This window comes from Leopardus geoffroyi, chromosome D2 (assembly GCF_018350155.1).
Source record: "Leopardus geoffroyi isolate Oge1 chromosome D2, O.geoffroyi_Oge1_pat1.0, whole genome shotgun sequence".
NCBI lineage: Eukaryota > Metazoa > Chordata > Mammalia > Carnivora > Felidae > Leopardus > Leopardus geoffroyi.
Genome location: NC_059334.1, coordinates 10672132 through 10688513, shown reverse-complemented (window position 1 = coordinate 10688513; position 16382 = coordinate 10672132).

Below are 16382 nucleotides of genomic sequence, written 5' to 3'. Positions count from 1 at the left end.
CGATCACCCAGTTGGCATATAATTTTTCACACTATTCTCTTATAATTTTTTGTATTTCTGTGGTGTTGGTTGTGATCTCTCCTCTTTCCCTTGTGATTTTATCTGTTTGGGTCCTTTCTCTTTTCTTTTTGATAAGTCTGGCTAGGGGCTTATTAATTGTGTTTTTTCTTTAAAAAACAGCTCTAAGTTTCATTTCAATGCAGTCATTTATATGAAGACACAGTCAAGCTTGCTAAAGACTGGGTGACAAAATAAGAGGTAGAATCAGAAAGTAGTAAATGTAGGACAGCAAAGCTTTCCTTATTATATAATCATATGGGAAATTTTTACGTGCTGAAAAGACATAGTGTCTACTTCCCTATTGTTGTGTTATGAAATGTTTCCATGGTATTAAGCTCTCTCTGCTGGCTAATTCCCCACTCTGTCTATACCACAGGACCTCCATGCCTCATGATGTGTATACCCTTCCTTATGTCCTGACCCATACAGCTGACATACACAGCACTGGATGTGTGTTGATTGTATGGGGATGGTCAGTTGAGGTGATGGCATGCTTACCCAAGTCTGTCTCATTATTTCACCAGTTCTCGTAATTCAGGCCAGCCTGGTACTCTGAATCTGGTCAGCTACCGTGTAACATACTTGAATGTGGGCTTTCACACCGCATTTCTGGGTCATCATAGCTACTGCCGCCAGTGGTTCCTGAACTCTCTTCCATTCATCTTTGCAGCGGTGCCCCAGCTCTGGTCTTCCTATATCCAACGCGTTTTTTCATCATTGCCACATTTTACTTGAAAATAAAATTTTGATTATTTCACTCTACACTTTAGACTCATCCAGGTTCCGTGAATCCTCAGGATGAAGTTCAAATTTTTAACACAGCTGACAAGACCCTTTATTACCTGACACAGATTTCCACCTCCAGACACCATTTTTGCTCCTTTTGCCATGCCTTCTGTGTGTTTACAGGCTTGGCTCGTTGTGTTCCCTAATGGTGTCTCTCACCAGCTGGTCCTGACTCTGCTCCATGCACCATGAACATTGACCCAGATCATTTTGTTATGTGGTTCTCAGTGTTAGGCATTACTTAATCTTTGAAATTACTCTGAAGATCTGTGTCTGAATTTGGCACCCATAACACCTTTAGTTTCCTTATTATAGCTTCATACACTATAGTGAGGTGTTTCCCCCATATTTTCTGGAAGACATTTGTTTTCCCCTTTGGTGCACTCACCGTATTTTTCTAAAACATGTGTTTGGTGAAGGCAGTGACCAGGGGTGTGCTGGTGAATGTTAGGGAGCTGACTACATGGAAAGAAAAAACAACAAAATACAAAATAAAACAAAGAACAGCCACCCTGACTTCTGACTGTTTCTGTGGTTTCAGGGCTAATTCCAAGCTATGGACTGTGACATAACTGAATGCAGAATCGAGAAGAGACACACACAGTCTGCCAGAGAGCCAGCTCTGATAGATAGATCACTGTGGCATGTTAGTTACTTACTCAGAAACAACCCACTTACTACATGCCTATTAGAATGACAAAACAAGACGAGGAAGCAAACAACAACAACAATAACAATACCCACAAAACTCTGTCATACAAACTGCTTGCAAGGAGGTAGAGTAACCCTCATATTTTGTTGGCAGGAATGCCAAATAGAACTGCTGGTTTGAAAGCAGGTTAATAGTTTCTTATAAAGATTAACATATACTGACCATGTAGCCCATCAACCCTACTGCTACGTATTCATATAAGACAAATGGAAGCATACGGTCCCATAAAAACTTATATGAAAGTTTGTAGGAGTTTTATCTATACTCTAAAAAAAAACTGGACAAACCCCAAATGTCCTTCGATTTATGACTGGATAAACAAACTAGGTATGTTCGCTCAAGAAAATACTACTTGATAATAAAATGGAATATCAATATATTCACCAACATATGCAGCATATGCATTATGCTAAGTGAAATAAGCCAGATTCAAATGGCTATAGTCTATGATACCATTTATATGATGGTCTAAAAAACACAAAATAGGGATAGAAAATAGCATGGTGTTTTTCAGGTGGTAGGTATGGATGATATTGACAACAAAGGGGAACAAAAGAAAAATTTGGATAATGGAAATTTTCTATATATTGATTGCTATGGTGGTGACATGGCTGAAGGTATCTATCAAAACTCATAGATTTCTACAATCAAAAGTGAGTGTAAATTATACCTCAATAAACTAGACGGGGGGGGGGAACTATTTGTAAAGAGACAGGAAGGGAGGAAGGAAGGAAGGGAGGAAGGGAAGGAAGGAAGTCTGATGTATCACTACTAGGCTGATTTTGGGGAGAGTTATATTAAAATGAAAAACCAATATGATAAAACATGTGACACTATTCCAGTTTATATTAACTTTATATTATGCTACTTTGGGTTAGTTTCCCATTGTCAAGTGTATCTGGTATAAAAATGTAAGCAAAGGTGACAGGTAAAAGTTTGATGGTAAGTGTCCCAAATAATGGAATGTTTTTTGTTGTTGTGTTGTTTTGTTTTGTTTTGTTTTTTTCGGTTGGCTTCAAATCATGGGTCCACTTAACACCAAACCCCACAAAGAAACCTTTATTTAAAAGTCAACCCATAGCTCGGCTGCCATCATGCTGAGTCCTCCTACTTCCTCCAGAAGAAAATGGTCCATTTCTTGTGAGAGAAGCCCAGTGCTTAAAAAATTAAAGACAGTGACAGGCAGTCTAGGAAATAAGTAAGTAAACACATCTATTAAATATATCAAATATTGGCCTCTGTGCCCTTCAAGAGATGCTACTAGGAGGGGGGAAAAAAGAAAGTTGCCAAAGAAAAAAATAACTGACTTTGCTCCTGCAGCCTCCCAGGGCAGTTCTGCTACAAGGCATTGCTTCCAGCAACATAATCGCTACGAAGCACAAGCACGTTTATTTGCTCCCCACGGGTGTTAGAGATCTGTGGCCTTCGAATGTCCCTTTTCTATTAAAATAAAATCCTGGAAATTTTCTGCCTTCTATAAAAATGACCAGTTAATGGTTGAAATTTCTTTCCCATTGACCTTTCTGGGGCACCAGTTGAAAGACCCATCTCCCTGCTTTTCTCCCCCCTCAATTTGGTGTTCCAGCTGTCCCCAGCCATGTGCCTCCCTGCACAGTTCCATGAACTGAACAGAATATGACTACAATTGAATAGCAGTATTTTGTGTGTTGCTTGGTGTAGAAATCAAGCTCAGTTTGATAAATTTATAGTCCTGCAAGATGTTTTAAATACTATCTTTGTAGAGAATTAAGAAGCATAAGAATTTGTCGTAGCAAATGCAAATGGCTCAGGTGATAGGTATGGTGACTACAAGGCATGAACATAGCAATTAGCCATTTCATAGTTGAAATAAAGCAGCCGAAACAAACAAACAAGCAAATAAGGCGTTCTCTTTCTTTTTGACACCATGCTCATAAGTATCTTCATTGCTATGAATTTTTCCCAGATACACTAAGAAGAGAAACTGGTTTATGTACCCACCTGTGATCAGGTTCATTAGCAGAGGGCCTGAGACCTTCTGAGGTCACTGAAACAACTGCATTTCTGGATGAACAATTCTGAAAACCATACTAATGTTTTTGGAAACAGCACCAAATACCACAGCCATAAATGGCCTCAGCAGAGAAGCAACAGATCCCCTATACTATTCCTCTCTTTCATTAGTACATTGGTATTATTTCTTTGCTCACTTTGAAATATATCTGGACTGCCAAATTTGATAAAACAACATTACTCTCTGTTGCTTTCAGCAAACACAAAACATGACAAAAACTACATATAGTAAAGGGTTTTTTTACTTTGAGATATACATATGAATTGTCCGTATAAACATTGCATTTGAAAAAACCCATGAAGACCTCTAAAAACACTACAACCATTTGCAAAATGTTTGCATTTTTCTCAAATCAATACGAGATTCTCATACAACAAAAATGCACAGATTTTAAGCATGCAGCTCAATGAGTTTAGTGCGCACTCTTGTAAAGACCTGCCGGGAAAGAGATAAGCCATCTTGTTTGTTCCAGAAAGTTCTCTTATGCCCACTTTCCAGTCAGTTCTCCTACTCCATGCTCAGAGGTCATATTGTTTTAATTTGTATCTAATTTCCATTCTTAGCTCTGTATGTTCTAGAACTTCATAAGTATGATTTCATAAATATGTGCTCTTTTGTCTCTGGATCCTTTCCCTGACGTTGTTGGGGCATCAAGAGTTCATTCTGTCTTATTGTTAAACTATGTCACTTTTTTTTCCCCCGTTGAATCATTGATGGACATTTGAGTTACTTGTAGTTTGTGGACACTTTTAATAAAGCCTCTATGAATGTTCGCGTACAAGCATGGGAGCAAGAGCATGTGTTTTAATTTATCTTTTGTAAATGTCTGGGGGTGGAATGATGGGCATATATGTGATTCACTTTATTTAGAGAGCCAAGCTGCTAGCTAGCTAGCTATTTATTTATTTATTTATGCTTTTAACTACATTTTTTAAATTTTTATTTATTTTTATTTTTTTCCTTAAATATGAAATTTATTGTCAAATTGGTTTCCATACAACACCCAGTGCTCATTCCAACAGGTGTCCTCCTCAGTACCCATCACCCACCCTTCCCTCCCTCCCACCCCCCATCAACCCTCAGTTTGTTCTCAGTTTTTAACAGTCTCTTATGTTTTGGCTCCCTCCCTCTCTAACCTCTTTTTTTTTTTTTTCCTTCCCCTCTCCCATGGTTTTCTGTTAACTTTCTCAGGATCCACATAAGAGTGAAAACGTATGGTATCTGTTTTTCTCTGTATGACTTATTTCACTTAGCATAACACTCTCCAGTTCCATCCATGTTGCACAAAAGGCCCCGAATAGCCAAAGGAATTTTGAAGAAGAAGACCAAAGCAGGAGGCATCACAATCCCAGACTTTAGCCTCTACTACAAAGCTGTCATCATCAAGACAGCATGGTATTGGCACAAAAACAGACACATAGACCAATGGAATAGAATAGAAACCCCAGAATTAAACCCACAAAAGTATGGCCAACTACTCTTTGACAAAGCAGGAAAGAATATCCAATGGAAAAAAAGACAATCTCTTTAACCAAGCTGCTTTTTAAAGTAAATGTACCAGTTCACTCTCCCAGAAGCTAAACATAAGGATTGCTTCACATTCTCCCTGACACTTAGTATTGCTAGTCTTTCCTTTTTTTTTAAGTAATTTTTAAAAAAAACTTTAACATTTATTCATATTTGAGAGATAGAAAGAGACAGAGCACGAGAGGGAGAGGAGCAGAGAGAGAGGGAGACACAGAATCTGAAGCTGGCTTCAGGCTCTGAGCTGTCAGCACAGGGCCCCATATGGGGCTCAAACCCATGAACCGTGAGATCATAACTTGAGCTGAAGTCAGATGCTTAACCGACTGAGTCACCCAGGTGCCCCAGTTTTGCTAGCCTTTAAAACTTCTGGTCATTTACTGAGGCTTAAGGATCTCTCATTAGGGTTTAAATTTGCATTGCTCCCCATGGCTAAAGACATTGGGGATCTTTTCAGATGCTTATGTTCAGACTTTCTCTTGTGAACCCTGTTCAAGTACTTGACCATTTATAAAACTGGTTTGTGGTCTCTGTCATTACTGTTATGGTGATCTGTGCCCTCTGTGTTCATCAGTACAGCCAGGGATTTATAAATTTTGTTCCTCTTTTCAAAGAACCGGCTTTGCTTTTAATTATCTTTATTGTTGTCTGTTCCCTAGTTTCTTTATTTGTGCTCTTACCTTTATATTCTTTTTCTTCAAAGCACTTTTTATTTGTTTTGCTTTTTTTTTCCTCTAGCTGCCTCAAATATAATCTTAGGTCATTGACTTTAGATTTTTCTTCTTTTCAATATAAATTTTTAAGTTACAAATGTCTAAAAAGCATAACATTTACTGCAGCCTCCAAATTTTGGTGTTTTATTTCCATTGTTATGGAGTTCAGGATATTGTTTTCAATTTTTTAAAGTTTATTTATTTATTTTTAGAGAGAGAGAGAGAGAGAGAGAGAGAGAGCCAGAGCCAGTGGGGGAAGGGCAGAGAGGGAGGGGGGAAGAGAGAGAGAATCCCAAGCAGGCTCCACGCTGTCAGCGCAGAGCCCTATGCAGAGTTCTAACCCACAGATCATGAGATCATGACCTGAGCTGAAATCAAGAGTTGGATGCTTAACCAACTGAGCCACCCAGGTGCCCCCAGAATACTTTTATAATTTTCTCCATCATATTTTATCTTTGACTCATCTTTATAATTTATACATATTTGGTTTTATTTGTGGTTTGCTACTTATGGTTATTAATATTTAGTTTGATTCTCTCATGGTCAGAAAATATTCTTCATACAGCCTTCAGTTACAAGTCAGACTTGTTTTATAGCCTAGCATATCATTCGTTGTGGTGAACACACTATGCACACTTGGAAAGAATGTGTGTGGTTTTCTCAAGTGTTGGTTTCTGGAATACTAGTGTTCTATATCATTGAGATTAATGAGGCCTAGACATCCTGTTACTTGGCTGTGATACTACACTGAAGCATGGAGGGTACAAAAATACTTAAGCCTTAAAGATGTTACACAATAATAAAAACCTTCATAAAATTATATAGACTATGCTAACTTTCTCAAAAAAATTTATTTAGGTCTTGTATTTAATTACTTTATTCTCTAGATCCTTAGGCACAGTTTTGCAAAAATACTGCAATTAATGTTACAGTTAACATGGACCTTACATTATGAGTTGTTTCTATTTTGGGAAAGCCAAGTGGATATTAATATCTTGATGATTTTCACTACTAAATACTGAAAATATGCCATGTTGTATTTGCTCTTATCTTGTCGATCTAGGTTTTGTTTTCCTCTGGAATAAGGAAATCGTTCTCTGATGTGATTTTGGTTCTAGACCCATGGCTGGAAATGATGTACGTTGCAAATACCTGCATTTTTGACCTGTCTTATATGGCAGGTGAAGGAACATCATTCATTATCCCAATGGGTTTTAATCTATTACTATTATTGCCTTCACTGTTCCAATACTCCCAAATTCTGCTAGTAGGGGCCCCTTCGAAGTAATCTTTGTGGTTTTTTTTGACATGTTCCCATCCTTATCAGAGAATTTCTGTGTTAGCACCAGAAGATGTTCTATGCTCATCTTGTATTCTTTGAGCCACTTTATGGATTCAGCCATTCTTTCAGAGAGTCCTGCTTCCTTTTATTGGAACACGGTATGTAGAGATTAAACCGAGGCATGCTTTATGCCCACTGCTAATGGTTCATGTGCGTGTGTGTGCGTATGTGCATACACACATCCAACATACACACATCTGTACATCTACCTCCAGCAATGTCTCTCCATCATCATAGGGATCGCTGTAGTTTACTCCCTTTTCAAACTTGTAACTCCTTGCTCAACAGAGAGAAGCCTATCTCCTATTATCCTTGCTATGTTTGCTTCTTTGACTAGCTCCTCTGTATAAAAGCCATCTCTCTTGGTGCCGGTATTGCCATACCTTTACATGAATGCCGTCGTCACGCATCTTCACTTCCATGCTCCCTACGGTATTGTCCCACTTTTTTACCTGTCCAGGAACAGAATATGGAACTAAGAAACACATCCACGCATACATGGAGTCTTTGGCATATAACAAAGATGGCTTTACAGACCAGACAAAAGATCAAATGATTAATAAATGATACTGGGCAAAAATTTTTTTTCAATATGTGAGCAAAACAAAAATGGATCCTCATTTTGCATTATGTGCACAGATGTATTTTATGTAATTAAAGGCTTAAATGTGGGAAAGGCTTATATGTGGGAAAATAACTTCAAAATCATTAGCGGCAAAATAAAAGAATATGTATATGACTACAGGGTAGAGAATCACTTAAAAAGACACAAACACCAAAAATCGTAGAAAGATTTGAAATTCATTTCCTTAAATTTTTAAAAATGTGCTGCACATACCACACGAATATGGTGAAAATAAAAAACCAAGTTACACATCATCAGAAGATACTTCTGATTTTTATAACTAGAAAAGAGGTATAAATTAAAATGTACTAACAATTTTCGTACTTACATTGGGAAAAGAAAAGCCAGTTAATTAGAGGAATGGACAAAGCACAAGAAGGATTTAGCAGAAGAGCAAACACAGACGGGGAATAAAAACATAAGCATGTTCAACCTCACTAGTAATTAAGAAATTGTATGTTGAGTCCACAAAAAATATTATTCTAAATCCAGTAGACCTGGGAAATTACAAAAAAAGCTGTCAAATCCAGTTACTGGAGATTTCATGCTTAATGCTAATTCTTATTTTTTTAATTTCAAAACATATCTGTTAAAACCATGTTCAGAGCCAATTTTCTTGTGAGGTTGAATATACTTTCCACTCATGGATATCATCTACAGAGAAATTCTTGCTCTCATGCTCCAAATGCTGATTTCAAGAGTGGGGTCCTATCATCACAACTCATTATAACACAAGAAATGCCTTAAGTGTACAGTAACACACAAATTAAAAAATAAATGATGGTGTTGTCATATAATAAAAATGTATTCAGTAAATAAAATGAACAACAGCAAAAGCGTCATAATGCATTAACCATAATCACTTTTCTTTTTTTTTTTTTATTTTTTTTTGGGGGAGGGGCAGGGAGTGAGAGGGAGACACAGAATCTGAAGCAGGCTCCAAGCTCTGAGCTGTCAGCACAGAGCCTGATGCAGGGTTCAAACCCGCGAGCCGTGAGATCATGACCTGAGCCGAAGCTGGATGCTTAACTGACTGAGCCCCCCAAGTGCCCCAACAATCACTCTTCTGACTGAAAAAGCATTGCAGTGGTATAGAGTATAATTCCTATTATGTAGAAGTTGAGAGCACATGAAACTAAATACTAAATACTTTGTTAATTCTATATATTTATATGTAAATGGTATATACTAAATAATGAATACATTCTATATGCATATATAGATTTAATGACTTATTTCATATTTAGTTTTAATATTACATAAGTGTATAGTGTATATACATACACTTACATACTTGCATTATACACACATTATACATTGATTTATTGGCACATATACATATATACACATAGATATATACATATAGATCTATATAAATAGACATGCAGATATAGAGTTATATAAAATTTATAAAGTTTAAATTATAAATTTTATAAATTTATACAATATAATTTTTCATTATAATGAAAAGCAATGGAATATTAACATAGTATTCAGGATAGTGTTTTCCCTGGGAGGGAGAGGAAAGAGATGAAGTTAAGGATGGGAATATAGGCACATCAGCGATAATGGAAATGATCAATGTCTTCACCTGGATGGCAGGTACACAGCTTTTTATTCCTTGATATTTGCCTTACTATATAGTGACTGTGAAAATATGTGTCTTTTTATATTTGTTCCTTATTTTATATTCTATATTTCACTGAGAAGTACATAATATTCTCTAAAATGCTTTTAGAAATAGTAAATGGGGGGGAATCTGAGGGGCTCCGTCGGTTAAGCATCCAACTTTGGCTCAGGTCATGATCTCACAGTCCATGAGTTCAGGCCCTGTGTTGGGCTCTGTGCTGACAGCTCAGAGCCTGGAGCGTGCTTCGAATCCTGTGTCTCCCTCTCTCTCTGCCTCTTCCTGCTTATACTCTGTTCCTCTCTGTCTCTCAAAAATAAATAAATGTAAAAAAAAAAAAAAAGAATTAGTAAATGGGTCCTTCAAGCCTCGAATAACTTTGGGAAAATAAACATTTGCCCAAATAGTGATGAAATAGGAATACAAATAATAAAAATACTTTCTAGATTCTTAAGGTAAGAATAAAATAAGTTGGAAGAAAATGCTTGTTTTGCTTTTACTGGAAAGGGTTGAAAAACACATGAAGTATCTTTTCCGTATCTGTCAAGGTTATCAAAACTTAAAATAACTCTATCCTTAATTAACTCACCGTCCAGAACAGTGTGACATGCAGAGGTTTCAGAGAAAGGAAATAGAATTCTTCTAAGGGGCCATCTGATTAAAGGAAACACATTTCTGGGGAACAATAACCTTTGTCACTATTGTCCTTGGAGCTGAGCTGTGTGCTTGCAGCAGGGGCTTTTACTCAATAGCATAACAAAGTTCAACTTTTTAAGGGAATGCAAAAACATGCAGATATTTTGGTCACCTTAATTTAAAGAGTATTGGGAATCATTTACGTACAGGGTTCTCAGCCTTCTTTTACCTACTGAATTAACATTCTACTTAGTCAACGGCAAGCCATCTCTCTAATGACAACTCGAGGCAATTCTATATCTACTTTGAGTTTAGTAGATACAGGGGCACTGGTCATTTGCTTCTTCCAACCCAAATGCCCTCTGTGTTCAGCTAGTAGATATTTATGGAGCAGCTATTACTTTTCAGACACTAATTAAAGCCCCAAATTTCAACTTCCTCTTCCTTGTATAGAAATTACTGATTTTGCTGGCTTCTCTGCTTAGGATCAAATCAAATGAAAAGTAGACTTATTTTCTTCAATTTGGGGCTTCTTTGGGGGGGGGGTCAATAAATGACACTTTTAGGTTTTCATCCAAGTAAGAAACAAGCTTCAAAAGTAAGACAGAAGTATCAGAAAGAAGGAGATGAAGCAGTAGCCTTATTACTAACAGAACACTTACTACCAATAGTTTTACCAAAGAATGTGCTCCCGCTCCCTGTACAGGTAAATCAGGGACAGACGATGAGATAAGAGTGTTCCTCGCAACACCTTAACTTGGCATGTTAGTTTCCTAAGATGTTGGAAGGAATAGTCTCATCTTCTCTCCCTGCTGTGGGGACAGTTTTGGTGTCACAACTAGGGAAGGGGGTAAAACAGCATCTGATGAGTAGAGGCCAGGGATCTAAGAAACATCATCTAATGCATGGGGCAATTCCTTACAGCAAAGAACTCCCTGCTCCAATATGTTAATAGCGCTGATGTTGAGAAGCCCCCTTTCCACTGTGGCAATAGCTACATCTTACATTAAGTTTCCACGTTCTTTTCTTCCAGGACAACTTCCTTCCTTCACTTTCTTAGACTTCAAATATTTACTGAGTATCTAATATGATGCTAGATGCTGTTCTAAGAGCATTGGTGGGCAAGAGAGAACCAATGGTGAGCAAGAGAGACCAAAAAATTGCTTTGGCTGGAACAACATAGAATATACATATGCTCATGCACATACCTACTAATATATACACACAAACACATATTCTTGCACACATTTGTTCACTTAATTTTTCAATTTTCATCTGGAGCTACTTAGCCATTCTCATCCTCCTTTTCTTCTGTAATACAAATAAGACAGGAGATTCACATATGCAATATCCTTGAGTAGGTAAATCTAGACTACTTTTCATTTCCGGAAATAACATAAATGTTTGGTTAAGATGTCAGTTTGCAGCAGGCTGGCTCTACATGATTGAGCATACCTCTTAAAAGGACACAATTCGCAGGGGCACCTGGCTGGCTCAGTTGGTTAAGCATCCAACTCATGATTTTGTCTCAGGTCATGATCTCACGGTTCGTGAGTTTGAGCCCAGTGTCGGTGGGAAGCCTGCTTAGGATTCTCTCTCTCTGTGCTCCTCTCCCGCTCGTGCTCTCTCTCTCTCAAAATAAGTAAACATAAAAAAGACATAGAACTCTCAGATCATTTTAATGAATGTAATTAATTTATAACCTGAAAATTTTATTAGTTATGTCAAATTAAACCTGATATATCATAAACATGAGCACAATATATCCAACGGTCCCCAAACTGTAGCTGGGAACTGCTGGGGGAACGCATTGACTTATTTACTTCTCAAAGTCTTTCAAGTCAAATTTGCTAAGTAGCTGAGCCACAGAGTGGCCAAGGCTGATCATGGGTCCTTGTTCAGGAGTGTCTGTGATGCTGTGCAGCCCCTAAATGTTGGAAGCAAACAAGCAAACAAAAAACACCTGGGTATATGTTCCACTGGGGTAATTTCATTTCGCTATTCTCATCCTCTGTGCTCCATCCGTGAAAACTTCACTCGTGCCAAATGTGGAGTCACTAATCTCGAAGTTGTTTGCCAGATTAATTATTGAGCACAATGCTAGGGCTGGGTGAAGTCTTATTTCTTGGAATTCTCTCTTTTCACATTTTGTTTCTTGTAAAGCAAACTTTTCTCTTCCTCCTCCATTTGTGTTCCTTCCTACCTGAGCCATTAAACACCATTTTCCTAAATATTCCCCAGTCACCCCAAGAACAAAATGCGGAATTTGTCAACAGGGGTATTAAGGTTGGATGACTATGTGTTCTATTTACTCAGATATAGTTATCTGTGGATTATCTGCTAGTGAATCTCCCCCTATGGAATAGAAAACTGTGGGAAATCTGGTGAGTTTTGCTATTCCTATACATTTGTTTTCTCATTTCAATTTGTGTGGAAAGAACGTTGAAATAAGCTCTTTTCACATAGGGATTGGTACTTAACGGTCATACAGGCTCTTACTGGCAAATAACAGAAACTGAGGATGCCTAACAGGTCATAGAAGTAGAGATTAGATAATTGAGCTCAACCTCATCTAAATAATTCTGGTTTGTCTCATAAATCTAATTCAAATGGACATTTTAATATAATTATATTTATGTGAACTACTATATATAGTATATATACGAAGTATATATAGTACTATTCATATAAAGTGTGCGGGTATGGGTATATATATAAACCCACACACATATAGCCAAATTTATAGTTGTCTGTTTAAATTAGGCCACAGTAAATGATGCTCACCTGTGTTTGCATGTAATGTCTCCAGAAGTGTTATATTTAAATGAATAGTTATGGCTATATGCAATTTATGAAAGAGGCATAAATGTATTTCTCTTGTATGTAAAAATATTTAAATATCCAAATGATTACTATGACCATACTTACAACCTGCATATTGATGAAGAAGAAGAAAATTCAACAACCAACATCTTCATTGGCCAACTTTTGAATAAGAATGCAAGGGAAAATATATCCATGTATATGGAGCTCTATGAAACAATAATTATAAATACATGACTATTTTTACTATATGACATACCAGCTGGTTATATATGCATAATAGATATAATTTTAGATTATAAACCTGGTGCCTGGCTACTTCAGAAGAAGGTCAGTTTTTGGTTGTCTTTCACTTCTTTCCTTTTGTTTTGGATTTAATTTTAACTTAAGCGGTATTTACAGATTCATCTCTATTTCTTTGTGTTTATATTTTCAACTCCTCCAATTGTATTTCACACTGGTGTATCCGCTTGACATCTTCCGGTCTCTGCAGTTAAAAAATGTTTATAATTATAAACAGTTATTTGTCTCATCATAAATATAATATGACATTCTACTTGGGATTCAATAATTTTCTTCCTCTACTGCAAGGAAAAAGTTTTGCTTTATATTTTCTCTTAAATGCAAGCCAATACTACATTTCTTAAAACACATTTATTTTAAGCAAAACATCATAAAATGAGTCAGTCTCAGTAAGATTACTTCCCTTCTCTCATCATTCAAATATGTGGTTGACCAGATCATGCTGTTTGAAGAGGTAGGTCATTATCATAAGTGATATATACATACAAGCATCATTTGGTTTTTCAGTAACTACAGAAGAGGGGGAGAGTTTAATTTCATTTTTTCAGGTTTTTTAAGATATAACTGACATACAACATAAAGGTTTAATTTTAAATATACAGATTGTAATAAAAAATTGTAACTACCTACCAAATGATGTCGTTGTGTGTGTGTATGTGTGCGTATGTGTGCAGGGGAGGGGGGTTAGTCAGTGAGGGAATAAAGCTGGAATGTTTTCCTCAAGAGGAAAAGAAGAAATTGTCTTTCTAAATTGAAATGATGTAGACCAAAAAGTAAATTAAAGCCTGCGGGGTTTTAGAATTTACTTTGAAAGAATTTGTTTCTAATACCTTGTCATCAAAACTGATTTGGAGCAATTATAACACAAGGCAAGTATTGCATAATCTTCTTGTCTATCAGAATTCAAAACACAGGAAATTTCAGATAATTTAATAAACATAAAAAGGGATGATAAAAGGAACCCAATTATGAGAATGAACACTCTCAACCATCGACAAGTAATACTGAGATAATTGAATAATTCGAAAGGGTACGAATGGCAAATTTTAAACAGCAAATCATTAAATGGCAACGTAGAATGAGTGGAAAATGAAAAGCCATTGAGAAGAGGGTTATTTGAAAGTTTTTAAAACTATAAAGTTAACTTCTGGGAGACAGAATCCACAAGATGCAAAACTATAGAAATTCTGCCTCTGTGAATATGAGCTGCAAAAATACGATAGTTAACTAAGGGTGGGTTTATGTTGGTCACTGAAGCCACTCTCTGGTCAATCTCTAACTAATACTTTGACTTCGGTTTGGTTGTGCTTTGCTTCTTTGAGCACCCAGTACTGATTTTTCTCTATTTTCCTTTCTTCACCAAGTGTATGCAACACAATTTACCTTGTGTTCCCTATGATTTCTTCCTACTTTCAAACTTTTTTCTATTTTCATCTTATCTGTCAAATCCCATTACTTATGGATGCTACCCTAAGTATGCTACCTTATATTTCTCTGTACTTCTCCATATTTCAGCGCCTCCTTAGATATGTAAATAGTTAATGGGACATAATTCTACCTCACATTTGCCTTTTCTAAGCTTAAGTAACAAAATATTTCCTTTCATACCCCATAAACTCTATTTCTTGTTGCCTTTTTCATTCGTGACTTCGAGAGAATGAGAGCGAGAGGGGCAGAGAGAGCGAAAGAGGGAGAGAGAGAGAGAAAGGATGCTAAGCAGGGTCTGCACTGTCAGCGCAGAGCCCAATACAGGGCTTGAACTCACGAACTGTAAGATCATTACCTGAGCTGAAACCCAGTCAGACGCTTAACAGACTGAGCCACCCCGGCACCCCTATTTCCTGTTGCCTTTTTAGGTGAAAAAAAAAATTAAAATTTTCTCATTTGCACATTCAGTGATTAAATTTTGCTTTAAATAAAGCCCTTTGAGGGCTTTCAATGGAACAGCGTGGATTTGTTCACAAAAAATAGATCTTTAATACCAGAGAGGGATTAGCAAGCACACTGGGGCATGTTGCCCCGATCCAATCAAGAATTGCAATTACAACATGATCTGAATGCCTCTGCATGCCAGGATCTCAGACGCATTCCCATAAGAGCAGGGCACTTCTGATTGCTTTCAATTCATTGCTCTGATATACTTGGTTAGCACATAAATAATTTTGTTCTATGTATCAGTCTGAATCTTTGTTCTTCATCATTAAAGTTCCACATTTAATTATAGGCTATTTATTTTTAAAAAAGCTAAGGATGTCAAAGTCTCCATTGACTTTTTATGAAGTAGCCTATTAAAATAATTTCAGGCTAAAATCCCTCCGTTGTCTCTTGGATAGCTGAAGTTCCGTATGCTATCTACAATTCTTATCATAAATCTCAAAATACAGTTACTCAACTTTAATAGTTCTTTGTAAATGTTGTCATCTTCATATGGGCAAACTGTATCATATACATCATTAATCTCATTCCAATCAAGTAATTGAAATGCAATTTTAAGTGATTATTCTTTTTGATTATGAACTTGCACTGGAAGACACACAATGCTTCTCCAGTGTTTTCTCCTTCTTGTCTTGCTTTATTCCGTGACTGGTTTGTTTTCCCTTTTAAAAGTACAGAAAACTTCACTTAAGGTCAAAATATATTTCCACCAGGTTCCCAAGTGATTCTTTGGTTTCCTAATAGTACTCATTTCTTGATCATGAGATTGGCTTTTGCCTTTCTCCTGAGAGAATCTGTCATGGCTTCCCTTTTCATGGTATATTGGATCCTAGATCTTTCTATAAGCTTCCTCTCATCAAGAGCAATCGACTCTCATCAAGATACTGTGACAACTCTAATTGTCATTTCATCATCTATTTTATACTTATCATTGCTTCTTCCGAGTAAATTTGTTCTACCACTTATAGTATCCTTTGGTAATATTTCTCTGCGACCCAAAGATATAGCTGTGGCGGGGTGGGGTGGGGTGGGGTGGGGAGGAGGGCTGGTTCAGTCTTCAGTTAAAGATTCAAAGGAATTCCTCTGTTTTAGACATTACTTTAAGTGAATTACCTGGAATCAGTTATCATTTTATTGAGGTCATTTTATTTAATGATCAGATTTTCTGCCCTGGTAAGGAAGGTTTATTCAATTCCCATCACAATTGTATAATGGAATCCTACTGCAATATATAATAAAATGT